This window comes from Peromyscus maniculatus, chromosome 20 (assembly GCF_049852395.1).
Source record: "Peromyscus maniculatus bairdii isolate BWxNUB_F1_BW_parent chromosome 20, HU_Pman_BW_mat_3.1, whole genome shotgun sequence".
In the NCBI taxonomy this organism is placed as follows: domain Eukaryota; kingdom Metazoa; phylum Chordata; class Mammalia; order Rodentia; family Cricetidae; genus Peromyscus; species Peromyscus maniculatus.
In genome coordinates, this window is record NC_134871.1 from 40,806,752 (window position 1) to 40,827,736 (window position 20,985).

Here is a 20,985-nt window from a genome sequence, read left to right on the forward strand (position 1 = left end):
CACAGACAATGCAGCCTACCAATCAACCCACTAAAACCGAATAACTAAGACCAGCTCAACAGGTCTCCATTATTAACTTGCAGATATGTGCAAATATCTCTCTGCTTATGGATTAGTATCCCATTAACGATGTGGTAGAGTTTGTCCATTAGTATCAGAAGCACAAATTTCCCAATGTTGGGAGTGGGTAGAGCAGCAATGTGTGGTATCTAGTTAACTGATCAGATGTTCAAGTTTTACTTTGAATGACATTTATTACCTACCAGACTATAGAAAAGTCAAACATAATTTTGTGAGCTCTGGATCCTACCTGTGTATACACACCTCTCAAATGTATACTGATCCATCTAAGTATAGTGCTGGGCTCCAGATCTCTGCATTGCACACTTCCGATTGGGCTTCTTGCCAGATTCACAGAGGCATCTGAAACCAGCTGATTATGTCTCCCATGTGTAACCTTCACTTCTTTTCCCCCTGGTCTTCACTCCTGGATCTTACACCCAAGAAAGGCAGGAAGTTCTGGGTTGCAAGCTTCTTTACGACTTCGAGAATCTGCTGCAAACTCTTAGAGTTTACCTCTGGCATTGTCTACTCTCTGAGCTAGTTTTAGTTGTCTTCATTGCTCCATCAAATTACTAAAAGAAGGTCTCCTTGCTCTGAGCTCCCCTTTGGTCTGCAGTCATAGACCACATATGCTGTTTTTTTATTTTTTCCCATCACCCACCATTTACAAGTCAAACTACAAATTCTTTGGGTGTGGCATTCAAGGTAATATGCAGTACAAGCCTTCTGTAGTCCCTCATATACCTCTTTGTTGGCTAACCACCTTGACCTTTCTCTACATTGCCTAGACACATCCAAAGTAGAAACACTGCACTGTTTGAACTGGAATCATCCAGCACATTGGTCGCCACTGTATACATAGAGTAGCCAAATGCTGGAGTGTCCAGGGCATCCTGTATGGGTCATGGTAGCTCAAGACACCATGGACCTGGTGAGAATACACCTGTCTCTTAAATTCTAACCTAAACTTTAGTTAAGATCCTATCCTTGTCCTCTTTCAGAACTGTGGGATTTTAACAATTTATGGATGTGAACCAGAATTTTACACTGGAATGATAATGCTGTTCAGGCTTGCTCAGGCTTAATATGAATTGCATGTACACTTTGATAAGTGATCCTTCAACAGTGTTTTATGTATCATTATTATTGATCTCTTTTTAAAATATTGACTATATTATTTATATTAAATATTAATAAATTTTGAAATAAGCATTCCCATGAAAGTAAGCTCTTTTATGAAGATATATCAGTGACTTTGTTGCTATGATTATGTGAAAATACATACATGGAATGGTGTTAGTATTCTATATATTTATTTAAAACAGAATTGTGTGTTCAATCAGACTTTGACCTAGAATGTTGTGATAGTTGACCTTGATCATCATATTGACAGGATCGAGGACACCCAGGAGATTAAGAAATCACACTTCTGAGTGTTCTGTAAGGTCATGCCCCAAGGGTTTTCTTTTTTTGTTTTTTGTATTTTTTTAATTTTATAATTAATTTAATTTTACATATGAGCCTCGGATTTTCCTGTCCTCCCTCCCCCCACCCTACCCCCACCCAATCGCCCAATCCAACCCCCATTCCCACCTCCTCCAAGGGAAGGACTCCCCTGAGGATTCAGCTCAGCCTTCTAAATTCAGTCCAGGCAGGTCCAGTCCCCTGCTCCCTTCACCAAGGCTGAGCAAAGTGTCCCAGCATAGGCCCTAGGTTCTAAAAAGCCAGCTCATGCACTAAAGACAGGTCCTGGTCCCACTGTCTGGGGGCCTCCTAAATAGTTCAAGCTAATGCACTGTGTCACTTATCCAGAGGGCCTGATCCAGTTCCATGGGGGCTCTTCAGCTACTGGTTCATAGTTCATGTGTTTCCACTAGTTTGGCTATTTGTCCCTGTGCTTTTTCCAATCATTTTCAAATCAGGAGGGCCTTGATCTAATCAGTGCTCCATTCATTGATGGATTCAAACATTGATGGACAACCGAGAGGTGGTATAACCATGAGGTCTAGTGCCTGGATGGAAGCAACAGTGCTAGAGTCATGTGTTGAAGGCTGTGTCTCACCCTAGACCTTTGCTAACTGTGTTTCCTACTGTCACAAACTGAGCAACTGTGATCTACCATGCTCCTTCACTGTGAAGTTCTGTCTCATACAGCTCAGAAACATGAAGACTTAGATGACAACAGACACCTCTGAAACCATGAGTCAAAGTAAGTCCTTCCTTATGTCCTTAATCTTGGGTTGTGTCACCAAAAGTTAAGTTTTACCAGCACAAAAACCTGCTAGTAGTTGCTTTGTGACCATCTCTCACACAGCAGCTGTGTGGCTGATAAGACGTTTAGGGCCTTATGTTCCTCCTTCCGGTAATTCACTGACTTTTATATTGTTATTACATTTGTACTAGTAGAAACCAGCAAGAACAATGGGCAAAACATCATTAACAAGTTGCTTATTATTGGTCCTTTATGAGACATCCTGTATTATTTAATAGTTTTATCCACAGTAGTGACTCAGTTCTCGTGGTGTTGGGAACAGAGGCCTATACTGGACATGTCGCTGATCTGGATATCCAGCATGATTCAACATGGCTAATTCTGAACACTATGGGGCTATGAGTCTGCATAAAATGATTGACACTGGACATCTGAGAAACTCCAAAGTAATTAGTGATGTAATCAGTTGAAAAACTATTTTTGGCAGAATGCTACTTTTGTGTGAATTTTGCATAAATATGTCCTTGAGGTCAGAGTTGAGTGCCTTTGGTCTTTAACCAGCCCACCTCGTGTGTGTGTGTGTGTGTGTGTGTGTGTGTGTGTGTGTGTGTGTGTATGTGTGTGTGTGTGCGGGCACACGCCTTTAGCTTGTGTGTCTACCTCCATGAGGCATGAGGCATGTATGCCGATCTGCATGTATGTCTATGCTCACCTTTGTTCAGTCTATGTGTGCTAGCCTGTGCCTAGGCACCTGCATGTAGCTGCCTGACTTGTTTGTTGTCTATCATATGGCTTTTGCCTGGAGTGAATAAAATGTGGCTCATCTCCTAGCCTTCCACTTTTTCCAGTATTGGAGGGTGGACCTCACACATAACAAAGAAATAAAATATGTCTCCTTATTTACACCCCATCTGTAGGGCAGGAAGTAATTTTGCCAGTTGTCAGGCCAGGCAAGCAGCAGGTTAAGAATTTGGGAGTGAGCTAGCACTGAAAGTCTACCTACTCAGAGCTTGACTCTGAAATTCCTCTTCTAGTAGTTTGTTCAGTTTGGACAGTTGCCTGTGTTCACAGACACAAGAAGTAATTGAGTTGACTTTCTCACCAGGTCAAGGTTCAGCTTTAAAGAGGAAACCTGTTCCATCGGTGGCAAAGAGAAGAAATCTCCCTATTGATAGCTTCATCTTCTTGTTAAACTAGCTGTTGTTTGGGAAAAATCACTTTTCCTTTCCAGATTCCAATGTCGTCTCTGCCAGACACACATTGCTGAGGTCTCTCGGATGGTTGGTGCTAATTGGCAGCTTGACAGACTCGAGAATCCCCTGGGAGAAGGGCCTCTGGGCATGCCTGTGTGGGATTATATCTTGATCATAATAACAGATGGGGAAAGAGCCATCTGAAATACGGACAATAACATACATTATGTGAGATCCTGGGTTGTATAAAATGAAGAAAGGGAGCTGTGTACTAGAATGCATCATTGTTCTCTGCTTCTTGACTGGATGATTTAACAGTTACTTTAAGCTATTCTGACCTTGACTTCCTCACTATGATAAACTGTGCCTTGAACTGTGAGCTAAAAGAAGCCATTTCCTTCCCAAATTTTTTTCAGCAACAAAAAACAAATTAAGATAATCTCACTAAGTACTTCCTCAATCATATGACTGAATATCCTCAGTAGGCATGAGTGACTACCAATGAAGGAAAAAAAAAAACAACCTCTGTATGTATTACTCCAAATTAAAACATATTTCTTCTATTTACAGGAGACCTTAGGTTTCACAGATAGATCAGCGTATGAATGGGTTTATATGGCGCAATGGGCAATTCCCTGTCTTGCAAGTGAAGGCATTCTTCAAGGGATTCCATAGTGTCCACTACCATTACACCTCTGTAGCAACATACAGAATTTAATATCCATGTATTCTCTTAACCAAAGATGTTAGCTAAAAGTCTCCAGTTTTTCTCCTCTGTGATTCTGGCTTCCCACTGGTCACAACTGCTAGTCCTTTTAATGCTTAAGATAGCTGTCATCATGCAAAATATTTACAGACATATAATAGGTCTGAAGACATTGAGTAAAAGGACTCCAGTCTCACAATTACTAAGTTGGACTTCCAAACCATGCCTGGCTTAAGGCCAAGTGCTTTTCCACAAAGGAATAGTCTATGCTCACCGGACTCACAGTTCTGAAGTTGACTGGTAGCTTCTGAACTGAGAGACAAGACAGTGTGGACAGAGTTACTGAAAATAGCAGCAGCAAGAAGAAACAGACATCAGATAAATAGGATTAGTTATATAACTTATTAAGAGCCCAACAAAGTCTACTCCAAGCCCCTGAAGTTCCTTCCAAGATCATACTCACTGCAGAACTGTGAGTCTTTATAGTCTTCTCTTGTGTCCATGCCTAGAGACACTGTGGCCATTGTGTGTCTTTATACTGGACAATTGATGAGGTCAGTCCAGTGACTTAATGAGCCAATGTTTGTACACTTTTGTGATTTTATATCATCATCATCAACAACAATTATCATCTACAGTTACTGTCTAATGGTGAGGTCTGAGGCTTATTGTGTGAATGTGTTCTTTATTTCTCTCCATGACACTCTTAGTGGTCTTTGTACATGTGACCCAATTTGTAGGAGATCTGGAAAGTAGATTAGAGCTGAACAGCATTAAGAACATAATGTATGTTCTGGTACCAGAGGCATACACTCTCAGGTAGGTTCTGATGGGTCTCCTAACTTAAGACACATAGAATATGGGGAGTTTATTTGACTGTGGTATAGAAAAACAGAAGGAGCTCATCTGTCTCCAAACTGGTCCCCAGTATGGACGTAACTGTTACATGAATGTGGGATGCCTAATACCAGAGACCACATTTCCACCCAGTACCAACCCATCTTCACTGAGGAAGACTCTGCAATAACACTGGCCACCTCTGGATTTCTGTAGAAAAAAAAGCACCTTGAGATATCATTAAGCCATAGAAGAGACCACAGATCCTCTGTTCCCATTCTAAATAACTTCTACCAAAAACCAGCTCAAAGCTTGTCTGGATAATAGTCACATAATGATAGCAATCATAGAAACCAAAATAATAAATATTATTAGCACAAAATAAATCATACTTTGCTTAGGGCTTTTGAATAAACTCTACAAGATTTGTATCATTATTAACCTCTTGTTGGATGTTGAAACAGCATGCTAGATCTCACAGACAATGCAGGAATAAAGAATTCCCAAAAAAGCTTTTTTTTAAATCAAAATTAATAGACTGAAAATAATCTGAGCAAATTTTAAGTAATGCTGAGTCATGTTGATGGCCATATTTCATCCGAATATTACCACATAGTTTAAGTTTCTGTGTATGCATGTGGTATAAGATCATATGACCATTGTTTTGCTGTCTGTATACTGCATTGCAGCCTTTCTGTATTGAGTTTACTGATTTTGGTGTTAGTTGGCATTGCTTGAATCTTTGCTGGTCCTCTGATGATGACAATGAGTACCTTCCTACGTGGCATGTCACTGTATATCCACAGGCAATGTAGCTATGCCATCTGGTCTCCACAACAAAAGAGCACTGCTGATATGATGAGGAGCAGGCAAGCAAGGATCACATGACAGGTCCCCTGGGGAGTCTCACAAAGAATATGCACCAAAGAATAGCTGTTTGTCTTGGGGAGAGCCACAGGTAGCACAGGCAGCCCAACTCACAGCTATGGTCAGAGGGATGGCCTCAGGAAAAGCCAACACAAAGAGAGAATAACACAAGGATCCAACAGGTAAAGTGATGATGCTGGCCATCGGGCCGCAAACACACTTCACAAATAATTTCCCCTTTCCTGCTCTGGACTGGGCACAGCAGGAGGAAGTAAGGGGGAATTCGAACCCATTTCCCCAGAGTCTTGCAGATGTTGCTGCTTTCTACCTAGATCTCTTCATTATTGTAGATAGAGCCCTGATCTGATACATAGACCCTAATACATAGGACCACAAATGATATTTATTGACCACTTTATAAATGGGAGTATCAATAGTGGCCTTGAGGACAGTAAATGCTTTAATTAAGGAGACTGATGTCAGTACAACATTGCAGTGTAGGCAATAATTAACAATCTACAGTTGACAGAGCTGAATCTACCTATGGAAACATTTCCAGCTTCCTCTCTTTGATTCTCTGTATTTTTCTTTCATTTGTTCATTAAAAGCAATTCCCTAAATGCCATGACAGCCAGTGATTTTATTAGCTGTTGGAAGTGGGATTCTTAATATTTAATCTAATTGAGAATGACTTCAACTCAAACAAGTAATTTAGTTGTCAGATCATCCTAAGACCACAAACATCGTTTTGAAGAACGTCTTTTTATTTACATTCTTGCTAGAAGGAAGGTTCTGATTTAAAGGAAAATATTATAACTCTCTGATTCAATCTGAATATATACTGAATATATATATATATATTTCATCATAATGGATGACTTTTGCATCTGACAGCTCTTAGAATTGGATTTTTAGCTCACTAAGGATCAGAAATGGAGGGATTTCATCCCCCTTACAAATTTCCATGTGTGTATTTAAGTGGGAAAAGATCAGCTTAAGCAAAAGAAAAGGACTATAGTCAAATACAATGAAAGTCGATAAATCATGGAAGGTCAACGAATGAGCTATCTTAGGAATAGGGAAATGGCAGCAGCCTTGAGTGGGCTGTAACTCCTTGTCGATAGGAAGGAGTGATGGCCCCTCTGCACCTTCTACTGCCCTTGAGATCACAGATTTAGGTCTGATCTCACCCTGCTTTGAAGTGATTTTCCTGTAGACTTCAGTGGCTTTGTTTAGAGGCCCTTCTACCACGGGAACAAAAATCTAAATCTTGACTTAGTATTCCCTAAATGAGTATGTTCTGTCCTGGAATCAGTTGTCTTTTCCTAACTGAGCACCAATACTCTGATGTTTTGCCTTAGCTCGTCAGGTTCTAGGTGGTTAGGTATCATTCCAGTGTTTTTCCATAGAGACTTCAGTACTTGAGAGCTTATCTCATCTCAGAACGGTTCTGATGCTTCCCCACCTCAAATGCTGCACTTACTGATCCTTCTTTAATTCATGAGTCATTCTACCTAAAACAGCCATATTTCAGAATTAGACTGTATGTATCATTTGTGCATGCAAGAACAATTTACCCAATATTGTTCTGTCAAAGTACTAAGTGAAAATAGGGATGGAAAAATTATTTGCCTATGATTTATGCATTCTGGCCATTTTAGTCTAGTTTATGAAGCAGCACATAGGTAGATTTCAATATAGTCTGGTAAATTATGGAATAATCTGATGCACAAATGTTTAAATCAGATAGAGACACTCATACCATGCTAGGGCAAGCAAGAAAGGTGCTGTGTGGGAATAGTACTGACAAGCATAACAAAATTCCAATCACATAGATAAGTGTGAATACATATGATGTAAAGAGAAGCCTCTGCCGGAGTAAAGATCCAAATCAATGTAGTAGGATGAAGCATGTTTGGGATACATTGAAGATGGATTGAGGTTTGGCTTAGAGCCATAAGACATAGATTTTTCATGGTTTGGTCTGATGAAAAACACAAGATTTATCACCTCAAATTAGCCAAGGTGGGGATGGAGTAGGGTGTAAGTACAGAAGCAGAAAGAAAGAGATAAGCTGGGAAACTGCTGTGTTAGCCAATAGGAAGCAATTATGATGATGTTTAGGCAGTTGAGGAAGGTGAGGAAGAGATATGAAAACAATAGGAATCAGTCCATCTGAGGTGACAGAAAATGGATTGGGGATGGTTCTGAGGTTTCTGGTGAAGCAGTTAACAAACCACTTAGGGAAAAATTCAGGACACAAGAAGATGTCCCCAAAGTTCTCTAGTCTAGCAGCTCCATTCCAAATCCTCATATAATAGGTTTTGGGACAGTTATTCCTCAATGACATTTTTTCTTCCTATCTGTAAAACAGAAATACTAATAGCTCCCTGGCAGAGTGCTAGAGGAGGATAAATCAGAAAATGTCTGAAGATGCTTAACATGGTTAGGGGTTGGAGGACAGTGAAGATTCAATACTACATTTTAGCAAATACTATTCTTCAGTGTAAATAAGGCTAACCTAAATGTTATCCATGCAGCCATATCTTTTTATAACTATAAATCTACTACATTAGCCACTTGAGACAATATTTTATGAATTCACTGTTCTGGCCACAGAGCAAACATAGAACCAGACTTGTCTTAAGTCCAGGGTCCATTCTCTAGTGCATAGAAAATCCTCAGCAAGTAATCCCACTGTCATGTCGCCAGGCTCCCAGTGTGTGAAGGAAGTGCTATGGCCATTAAATGAAGCAAGAGGATGCAAACACTTTGGGACCAGAAGAACACTTCAGAAACCAAGTCATGTGGTGTCCTTGCTGGAAGCATCAAAGTTAATTTGCAACAAGTTCAACTGATGCCCTTTGGTAAGCTACCTGAACTACCAGCTCTCTCACCTGGTCTCCTTTCTAAAAATGACTTAGGTACTAAAAGCCATGCAGAGTGAAGTTTGGAGTTAATTTCCCAGAGCCCAAAGAACACTTTCTCTCAGCCGGGAGCAAACATTGATTTATGTGAAAGTTCTTTTGGGAAAGAGAATGAGATCAATATGTAACATAATTCTCAGAGTTACCCTGATAGGCAATTCAAGGAGGCAGTGGTAATTGTGAACGGTGAGGAATAAGGCCACTCTCTACTGATAAATGCTGGAGTCAACTGTGAAACTGAATGGCCCAGCTGACATACCCCAATATGTGTGCTTGTAGACAAGGAGACTGCATTGGGAATGTTCTAAATGCCTGAATTCAAGAGGGTCATACTTCTTGCCTACTCTATAAGTAGGAGGTTCTATGTGGACAGGTGGTTGTGGGGTTCTTGATGTCAATTAAACTAGATGGTTCACATGGGGTTGTTTATAAACAAAGCATAATTGTGAATAGATGCTCAAATATCAGTGACACATTATTTTGTATGCTAACTGTGGTGGTTTGAATAAGAATGGCCCCTATATGCTCATACATTTGAGTATCTACTCATCACAGAGTGGTGCTATTTGAGAAGGATTAGAAGGCATGGCTTTGTTGGAGAAAGTGTGTCATTGGGGTGGGATTTGTGGTTTTCAAAAGCACATGCTAGGCCTAAATATTCCCTCCCTCCCTCCCTCCCACCTTCACTCCCTCCTTCCCTCTCTCCCTCCCCCCTCTCTCTCCTTGTAGATCAGGATGTAGCTCTCAGCTACTATTCCAGCACCATATTTGCCATCATGCCCCCTGCCATGAAGATAATGAACTGACCCTCTGAAACTGTAGGCAATTCCCCAATTAAATGCTTTCTTTTATAAGATTTGCCTTGGTCATGGTGTTTCTTCATAGCAATAGAACAGTGACTAAGACACTAACTAAAAATTAATAATAAAAATAATTTTAAAAGTCAGTTTAATTAAAACAAACTAGAAACAGGATCTCATGGGAAGTGAAAGGAGACTATCCAGAGTGGGAACCAAAAGATGATGGGGGTGTGATTATGATGAATGTACACTATACAAATACATGAAAATATCATAATATAATTCTATGAGTAATGTACATTAATAAAACATACTTTCCACAGGGTAAATAAAAAATGGCCACAACAAAAATCTCTATATAAAGTTATTACTAACAAAATTTATAGTCATTGGAGGAGAGGAGAAATTTAAATAAGAGTTGACATATCTCATGAATTTAGGGCTAGGGATCTTCAGAGAACCAGTGCCATGTGTGCACACAGTATTTATTGAATGATGAATACTTGTGCATGTAGACAATGATGAATTTAGGGAAAGACTTTCAGTTTGCATTAAAGTAAACAATATTTGCAGGGAGATGATCTCTGCACTGAGTATAGAGGGAAGGGATGTAGACAAAGCCTCTCTGGACAAATAGTACTTTTCCTGGATCCCAGAGTCCCATCAAGGAGAAAAAGAAATAGTAATAATGAGGAATTATCTCGTGGTTGAGAAGCAAACACAGGGACAGCTGATATTCTAGGGACAGAAATGGCACAGGCTCTGATATCTACCAACTTATCACAGCTTACCACAGCTGTGCGGCCAAGAACAAACTGCACAAAGGCAGTTTGCTGATGCATGTGATACTGGAACAGTTCTAACCACACAGTTGTTGTGAGGGCTAAATATGCCATCTGTCACCATTTTGGTTATCACCAAGATTCAGAAAAGCATACCCACTAAGGTTGAAAGTCTGAAAATTTTGTCTACAATCTCTGTTTACATAAACAATAATTAAATGGGAAATGTGATTTATGGCTAGAATTACCTACATATTGTCACATGATTATATCTAGACAATAAAACATTAGTTCAAGGAGCCCTTGGCCTAAGAGCTAGCAGAGCCATGTTTCAATTCTTACATTTCCCATGAATATGAAAAACTTTCCCTGTTCCCCTTTCTCCTGGGGTTATTAATGTGAGTTTCCTCCCACATAGACAATGCTGAGGATATGGCAGCATTTTGAAAATCCATAGTCCCATATGAAAGCATGGGACACAAGAAGATTGAAGCTGCTATAAAGCACCCATGGTAGACAGAGCTTGGGGTTTCCTCCTTGGTAGCTTTTTAAATGTAAGTAATTAAAATACTATACCAACCATTACCTCTCCATTTCAAATAGTGAGGCCAGTAATGAAGACATATCTAACCCCCATATTAAGCATAATCAGTAGATTTTAATAAAAGAATTAGTGTTCATGGGGATATGATAATTTAATTACTTCTAAACACACAAGAAAAGAGACTTTGGGGGAAAATAAAACTGAATCCATATAAGTGTAGTTCTTGAGTTAACTGAATATCATTTATGCATATGAAAATTTAGTAATATTTTTCTTTCTAGTGCTTCTAATTGTAGCTAAAGAAAATTAAAAACAGAAAAAGGAGAAACAGAAGAAAATAGCTACAATTTATGTAATATTTACTGTATGTCAATCACCATAAGTGTCTTAACCATGAGGAAGATCATCAAAGTGATCACAGGTCAATTGTGTACATATGCAAACAGAGTGAGTACTACAGAATTCTGTGGAGGTCAGTGAGCATTTGAGCTCAAGTCAACAGCCCTTATGTAAAAAGGCACCTACTTCTCAATGCATTGGTTTTCTCATGTGTAGACAGATTTCCATGGGTGCTACGGGATCCAGAAGAATACATACATACATACATACACACACACACACACACACACACACACACACACACACACACACATATCAGACCAGACAACTCAGCTTAAGAAACTGCTTACCTGACATTGGCAGTACACCCTTTGAGAAAGTTAAACTGAAACAAACAATGGGGGGAAGGTCACTTCTAAAAACCCAAGAGTAAATGTAAGTTGGGATGATTTCCATACATTTGCAGGCAGTGATAAATATCATATACTTACTGGCCAGGCTAACCCAGCAAGTGTGGTTCTCAGCAACTGCCAATAAAAATCACAGAGAGAACACTAGCAATTTGGTCTCCATGGAAACAGAAGGTAATATCCCATCCCTGTTCCTAGATGGATCTTTTATTATTTCAATCTCTGAAAAGCGATATTTCAAGGTGATAGAAACTATCAAATATAGTCAATTATTCATAGCAATGGTGATAGAAAGCATGGGTCTTCAATGTTTCTCTGGCCCTGCTGATTTTTCAGGGAAAAAAGAGGATACTGGTGAGGGGAATGGCTGATACTTGAAGACTGTATATCACAACTCCACTTTTGCTCGAGTTGTTCAGCTCGGAACCTGACCCTCACAGCTTTTATCACAGAGTTGACTCCCTGCCTTTAGTCATTTAACAGAACAGCAGTTGGTACCAGTGCCCAGAACCCTTATGAACTCAGCCATCACTTGGTGTGGGCAATGAGTATTGTAAATATCGTAAACTGTAAATGCTGGGATGGGGCTGCAAACATACCAAGGAAGTGCAGTTTAAGAAACAAAGATCAAGAAAACAACTCACAACAAATGGTATGAAGGATGTGGGGAAAGTGGGACCCTCATTCACTCTTGGTGGGATGGAAGCTGGTGCATCCACCCTCAAAATCAGTGTGGTAAACTCTTCAAAAAGCTGAAAGTGATATGAGAGTGTGAGATTCTCTTCTAAGGTATATAACCTCACTATCCTTGAGAATCTGGCTAGGTTCCCAGTACTAGGCATGACTGTTCAGTGGACCTTAAGTCCAACTAGACAGCTGTTGGGCCCCACAAACATGTGGGGACCACTTATTTCACCTTTTGTATTTATTCCATGCTGGTCATTGTCATGATTCATAGGTGTTGAAGCTGGATAGGATGGTTTAATTGCTTCCCTCCCTTGGTAGCTCAGATAATATTTTCTGGAACCATGGAAGCTAAATGACAGGAAAGATGCTTTTGTGTGAGAGCCAGCTATATATTATCATCAACAATAAGAGCCCACCCTCAATCCCTGGGAGACACCTAAGGGCCACATCAAGGTCCATATTGTTTGGGAAGTCACTTGGGCAATTCTGACCAACCATCCAAAAGGAGGTTTCTTAAGTCTGGTACTGAGGTTTTTGTTTGTTTGTGCTTCTTATGAGGAATATTGTCAGCTCAAGTGGTTTGCATACATAATTCCTTACTGCATTCTAAATCATACTCCTTTTTTTTTTTTTTTTTTTTTTTGATTTTGTTTTTTTCCGAGACAGGATTTCTCTGTGTAGTTTTGGTGCCTGTCCTGGATCTCACTCTGTAAACCAGATTGACCTCAAACTCACAGAGATTCTCCTGGCTCTGCCTCCCAAGTGCTGGGATTAAAGGTGTGTCCCACCACAGCCCAGCTTCTAAATCATATTCTTATACCCACAAGTAAATATACTACCACCCTTCATCAAAGACCCCTCTCTTTAAATAAAATGGAGATGATCACAGAAGACAACTGAACACAATTCAGAGATCAACAAACTGTGGAGGAGCCCAGCCCCAGTGGATACACTTATATTATAGCTCCTGTGTCTATGGCTCAGGGAACATTGCAGAAAAGGGGGTGGAAAGATTGTAAGAGTTATAATATTAGGAAGTCATCTATGAAAGTCTCTTCTAGAAATGGCTACACCAACAAGACTGGAACAAGTGTCAATAGACATGCTAGTGTGAAAAAGCAAATTTTCCCCCAGGGTCCCACATCTTGACAAAGAACTCTACAGGCAACTAATGACTCCTGGAAGAAAAAAAATTAGCCCCTTCCAGGGATGAGCTCCCATCCAGGATGTCCAGTGCAGAATAGGTAGCCCTGAAACCATATACATACAAACATAAATGAACTCAGCAGGTTGTATTTAAATATTTGTGCACATGCACACACAATAACAATGATCAGAGAAAAAGAGGCTATCAACTTGATAGTAGAGAGGCCATGTGAGAATGGATAGAGAAAGGGTACCTGAAGGCCTGGAGGGAGGAAAGGGGATATGAAAAGAGTTGTTATTCTATATCAATTAAAAACAATTTTTTAAAAGTTAAAAGTGTGTATAACCTATGACCCAGCTTTACTCCTCCTTGGTATATGCTTAAAAGTCTCAATATCTTACTCTACAGATACCTACTCAGCCATATTCATGGCTGCTTTATTCACAATAACTAAGAAATGAAAACAACCTAAATGTCCCCCAGCTGATTAATGGGGAATGAAAAGTTGTACCTATACATAACAGAATATTGTTAAACTGCGAAGAAAAATGGAATTTGTTGGATAATTGGATGAAATTTAAAAGGATCATATTGAGTGAGGTAATCCAGACCCAGAAAACAAATGCCATATGTTCTCTCTTATTTATGGATCCTAGCGATGGAGCTTTAGATTGGAGTAGTCAAGACGGAGTAACCACAGATACCAGTAAAGTAACAAGGGACCATGGGAGGTAGGGAGGAGCCCTAGGAAAAGGGGTAGTAGGGCACGAGGGCTACTATGCCAAAAAAAGAAGAATGGGGAAGGTGTGCTTTGTCTGGGGAGCTGAGAGGCAGGGCCACACAGAGGGAAAGGGATAAAAGAACACAAAAGATGACTGAAAGCCACAGGGAGATATTATTTTATGATTACTTAAAATACATATATAATATATGTAAGTGTACATGTAACATTCACAGGTATTTGCGAGCAACACACATGGACAGAGAGAGAGAGAGAGAGGGAGAGGGAGGGAGGGAGGAAGGGAGAGAGAGAGGGAGAGAGAAAGAGAGAGAGAGAGAGAGAGAGAGAGTAAAACCTGGATTAAGGAGTAGCTAGAGTTTTCCTGCCTTGCCCACAGTCAGGACAAATCTCTGTCACCCGCCAGTCCCACAGCCGCTCAGACCCAACCAAGTAAACACAGAGACTTATATTGCTTACAAACTGTATGGCCGTGGCAGGCTTCTTGCTAACTGTTCTTATATCTTAAATTAACCCATTTTTATAAATCTATACCTTGCCACGTGGCTGGTGGCTTACCGGCGTTTTTACATGCTGCTTGTCCTGGTGGTGGCTGCAGTGTCTCTCCTCCTTCTTCCTGTTTCCCCAATTCTCCTTTCTCTTTGTCCCGCCTATACTTCCTGCCTGGTCACTGGCCATCAGTGTTTTATTTATATAGAGTAATATCCACAGCATTAAGGTAATACAAAAGGAATAGTTTCAGCCATTCACGTATCAGTATAAACCAATATTGCTAATTCCCCTCAGTAGGGAGCTAGCTCATGGTCAAGTCCTTGCAATTTATGAGAGAAGATTTTCAAGTCTACTTTGCCACAGCTTCTCTCCTTTCTACTGTCACCATACCTCTGCCATCTGTGTCTGTCTCTCCTCTGCTTTAATAACCTTTTTTTTTTTTTTCCGTTTGCCTCTGGCCACCACTCCACTCTTTCTGGGCTCGCTACAACAGCATCCATCCTTGCCTCTTTGCCTTAAACTGTAGGTACCACCAATCAGTACTCCACAAGCAAGGATGATGATAAATAGCATCTTTTGAGTCCCCAGATTATAGTCTGTTTATGACCTCTCTGTGCTAACCTGGTTCACATGGCCCCAGGCCATCAGGCTGTGACAGGATAATAGAGACTGGGAAAGCTATATGAAGGATAAAATACAATAAAATAAAATAAAATAAAAAAACAGTAGGCAGAGAAAGCCTGGAAGCCCGGAAGCCCCTCCCCACCTGGGCTTCAGACAACAAACAGAGCATGTTCAATAAAAGCCCCAAACCCAAACTATACAAAGTTGGGTGCTATGTAAATACTATGGAAAGCACCATGCCATTCCAGGCTCAGTTCTTATAAACATCTGCTTTTCCCTCAGCTTGCTACCCTAACCCATTCTCCAGGGTATTTGATTTTTATTAATAGATTCGTCTATTTCCAGCCAGCTGTCCCTGATCTAATTCTATGCTGTGAAGGCACACGAACCTGGACACATCAGCAGACTCAAATAAATGCCTACAATAGGGCCACTCATGGCATTCCCAGCCCTTTGACTGGCCACACTGGCCTCCTTGGAATTTCCAAATGAAGCAATGAACGTGTGCGTTATCTAGTAACAGGAGTATCTGCATGTACCAGGAGACATGCTGGGTACCAGTGAGATCATGGGCCACACTGGATAGTCTGTGAAATGTGCAACTTCCACCCCGTGACCTGTGATAGGAGCTACTTAGGAACAAGGCATCCTGGGTCAGCCATATGAAATCAGGTTAGCATCCAGTAACAGGAGTATAACATGTAAATAAGTATGACACGCAATAAATACCTTACAGTTTTGATGCAAAGCCTGTTATCACAGATGCATGTACTCCTTTAGAAATGACCCATGGAATTACACTGAACTAATTAACTGCCCAACTTAGCCCATATGCCATACAACAACCTGTTACTTTTTCTGCATGATTTTGTTAACCAGACAGTAGTTTAAATGAGAAAAAGGTCAGCCATTTTACATCCATGAGGGAAACACAGCAATGGTCACCATTCTCATTCTTAAAATACTCAAAACTCATTAGTTTTTTTAACTACAAAACCTTTTTAAAAATAAATATGTTTTGGTGTTTTTTCTGGTCTTTCTGATCATGACATTTTTCTTTTACATTTTACAATTCAAATGAGAATGCTTAATATGAGATCCACCTTTTTAACAAAACTGTAAACACACAGAGCAGGATAGAGTGAAGAGCAACAGCTCTGTGCAACAGCTCTTGGGGACCCTCTCTCATCACATAAGATCAAAACCTCTTCACCTTCCAAACAGTCCCTAGTGATCCCCCCTGGCCCATTCCTTTCCATGTGCTGGGGTATAGCTATATCACATAGTATTTTTTCCTGCAAATGACTTAAGTCATGGAACAGGATCCTAAAAGACACTAAGGACCCTGAGCAGCCAGCGCTACTGTGAGAGGAGGATGAAGCAGGAAGTATCACACACAGCCTTTGGTTTCAGAATGGAGAGTGGAATTACAGGGACTAACCCAGTGAGTAACAGTCATAGACACTGCACAGAAACCAACTGAACAGAACAGCAAGCCCACCCCAAATCATTCAATATAGTAAGCAGTTTCCATTTTTTCACAGAATTCATATTGCCATAATATACCTTTAAAAATAACAGAAATCTGAGCAATAAATCCTCTCTGTCACTGAATAGTGCCAAGGCCACACAATGGGGCAAGGACAGTCGTTCACACAAATAGTGATTGAAAACCACATGATATCCATACATAAAAGATCTGATCCACACTGAACTCATTTCTTACCCCATACACTATAATCATCTCCAGCGTATTGAAGAATGTAGTGTCAGACCTGAAACTATAAAAGCCTTGGAGAAAATGTAAAGGGAAACGTGAGGACATTTATATTGGTGATGCAGCATGGCAGCCAGAGGGAAGAGACAAATGGAGCTGGGCTAAGCCATGCTCCTTTCCTCAAAGGGACAAGCCATGCAGTGCAGACACAATGGAGGAAACAGAGGAAGCAATTTCAACTGTGATTTGATGAAGAGCTAATACCCAGACTGTATAAGGAGCTCCTGTAACTAAACAAAGAAACGAAACTAAATAATTAAACGTAAGCAAATTTACAAACAGACAAATTGTTTAAATGGACATTTCTCCAAAGAGGATGGAGGAGGGGGCCAACAAGTATATGAAAATGTTTTAGGCCGGGCGGCGGCGGCGGCGGCAGCGGCGGCGGCGGCGGCGGCGGCGGCGGCGGCGGCGCACGCCTTTAATCCCAGCACTTGGGAGGCAGAGGCAGGTGGATCTCTGCGAGTTTGAGGCCAGCCTGGTCTACAAAGCGAGTTCCAGGAAAGGCGCAAAGCTACACAGAGAAACCCTGTCTCAAAAAACCAAAATAAATAAATAAATAAATAAATAAATAAATAAATAAATAAATAAATAAACAAATAAATAAATATAAAGGAAAGACAGAAATAAAATGTTTTAGCATGAGTAATCAGTGAAATGCAGATGAAAACCACAAGGCAGGAGCTCACCAAATGCACTCTGGGGAAACACACACAGGTATATAAGAAATGAGACCTGCACAGGGGAACTCAATCAATGACAGACACACATGTATCATCTGGCATTCCATTCACCTGGTGTCAGGGGGCAGCTGGGAAATGACATCTTAAGGGAGAACAGATGGCTGTAGGTGTGAACTAAAATGACCCACACCACACTTCTCATAGTTAACGGGAAGGCTTGTTGTTGGTGATGGTGGTAGTGGTGGTTACAGTGATTGTGTGTGTTGGGGGGAGATATGTGTGTATTTGCACACTTGTATGTACATGTGGAGTCTTGAAGTCAACATCAGATTTCTTCCTCTATTGACTCAAGTATATCTCAACTGACGCAGCTGTTTGAGGCAGTGACAAGGATACAGCAGTAGACACAGCAGGGAAGCCTTAAAAGACTTCTAGGAAGTTCAGTTTTCTTTCTATGTGTTGGGAAATAGAGCTAGAGAAGGCAAGTGGCAGGTCAAGGTCACATAGGAGTTTAATACTGAAGCCAAGAGCAGAACTTTTCAATATCCCACCTACAAAAATAGAGTCAGAGGAGTTGGACTGACATTGATTTAACCATGCAGACGAAAAGAAAATATCCTATCAACAGACGGTTTTCTCAGGGAATTTTGTGCCAAACTCCACTCCAGTCCATTGCAGGGTTTCACCATTTCATCTCTTTAGAAGCCACTGAGGCTCTTCTAGCAACCACCCCAAGATGAATGTCATCTCAAAAAGACTGAATAACTTCTCTAGTGCCATATGATTTTTTAATAGGAAGACACCACACAAAACCTCAGGCCACAGCTCTAAATACAAAGGTCAAATGTCAAGAAGGAATGGAGCCAGAGGACACAGGGATCTGAGACATGGGGCAGGTCCCACTACATCATGGTTCCTTACCTTCCTTGGATGCTATTTTTTCTAACAAGCTCACTTTGCCACGAATCTCTGGTTTTTCCCGGGCCTCTGCTAGGAAAGGCTTACGGAGAGGAGCACCTGTTCCCTGATGCCTCCAGCTGATGCAGCAGCCTGTGCAGATTCCAATACTATCTGCTAATGCCCTGGGCTTCTTGAGATTTGCATGCAAAGCTCCCAAGGGAATGCGGAACTAAGATTGGATTCTCTGCTTGGCAGCCTTGCCTAGTGGGAAGGTGCAGGGTGGGCACACAGGAATGACTCCACATAATTGGATGGGACCCAAATGGAAAACACACAAGAGAAGAACAGAATCTTGAAAACAACTCACTGAGCCAACTTTCCAGAGCAAGCCCAGTGCCAAGACGTACAAGTCAGCCTTTCTCTCTGTACATATGAAAGACAGGCACATTTAATTTTGACACAGAGCCCCAGAGGCAGCCAAGAAAAAAATGGAAAAACAAACAAACAAACAAACAAACAACCCCCCACTATACTGTCTCATCTGTCTGCCAAGCCCAGTTCTGTATGGTATTTACACATACACATCTCTGAAATCTTCCTAAAAGACAGTCCCCATTTCACAGTTGCACAATCTGAGTTTCTGTTAAGCACCAAGTTTCCACAAATTGTAAGTATTTGTCACAGCAGGTGACACATTATAACAGTCTCAGGCAGTATGGTAGGTCTTGAGTAAAAGTTCAGTGGGCTGGAATGTTCTACAGTGTTCGCTGCCCTGCCCAGTGCTGGTTCTAGCGTGTTTGCAATCTCCCAACATAGCCTATCACACTATGGCTCCCTCCCTTACTTTCTGTCTGCTACAGTGAGTGATCTCTCTCCTGAATCTCTAGCTGTTCAACTCTGTACCAGCATGATGCGCACAGTTGTTTCAACCTTCCATTCAACATACATTGCTTGAGCACTGGTTTTGTAGGGCAGGTGTCTTGGTAGGTCCTAGGGGAAGAAGCTAAAAGAGATGGCCCCTACTCTGAGCTACGCAGAGCTCCTGCATGGGAGAGCTAGAGATCCTTCAAGCATTTGAGAAATCAGACAACATCATTTCAGCGGTGCTGGCACGAATGGCTTTGGCTGATGCAAATAGCACTGAGCACCAGAGCACAAGGTAGATGGAATCATGACCCTTTCATACACTTGAGTGACACCAGCTAAGGACCTCAGCATGTGAAGGACCAGCTGTAAATGTTTTGAATTAGGCTGTGAATGCTAACAATTATCTATGTCTCTGGCCATATTCCCTTGGGAAGAGTCTGAGCTGAAGGTTTTTAGGTGGTAGGTCTATTAGGGAGACTCTTTAAGCTACCACATAGTGCTATGAGAGAAGCTGAGCTTGGCACAAGGAAAGTTGAACTGTGAATGAAAACTGGATAGAATGATTGTTCCTGTGTGAGAGTCAGTTGTCAATATCTCAGTAGCAAGGAAATTGCCAGATGACTTGGCGACATACCACACATATACTGAGGGATGAGGGGTCTGCAGTAGGCATTGAGGGTGAAAATTGGTGATACATGGGGAGGTAAGAGAAATGCCTGTGTTATGCTGGGAGACTCATCTTTCCCTCACTCATTTGAGGCTCCTGTGTAGGAGATAAGCACATTAGCTTTCAGGAAGCTTGGTGAGTGTCAGAGGTACTGAGGGTGTGCATTCGTTCTCTGATCCCAGCTCCATACATGAGAACAAGCGCTACCATGGATTCAGTTCCCCATCCTTCCAGGGGAATCATGGCTGTCCCACTTCGGAGACCTCAGGATCTTGAAAACATGTGACATGACAGCTTAACCTGGATAGAGATGTGACTGGGCTCACATTTGCAGCCAGATCTCCAACTAGGAAAAATCCAGAAAAGCAGGGCATTTTACTTCATCGCCTGAACAGATTGGCCCAAGAGTATTCCGTTGCAGAAGGTGATAGGGCTGGCTAGGCACCGTCCTTCACATGCCTGCCACTGGCTTAACCATGATAAATTTATTGTGTCTACTTGTCTGGGCCATGGGGTGTCTAGATGTTTGGTTAAACATTGTTGTGGCTGTCAGGATGGTTGTCTCTGAGAACTGTTTGAACTGAACAAAAGGCCTACCTGAGGGAAAGATATCTCCTTCCCCAGTGTGACAGAACTGGTTCAATCCACTGCCTTTCTGACTATAAAAAAGCAAACAGTTGTTTTTCATAAGTGACAATGTTATCCAGCTTCTGGAAATAGAC

The 20,985-nt window shown here is 41.1% G+C and overlaps 1 protein-coding gene across 2 annotated transcripts in view; it reads right to left on the reverse strand.

Annotated features, from left to right (window-relative positions):
• Fam135b (family with sequence similarity 135 member B) overlaps window positions 1-20,985 on the reverse strand; it is a 284,289-nt gene that overhangs the window by 52,980 nt on the left and 210,324 nt on the right. The window lies entirely within an intron of this gene.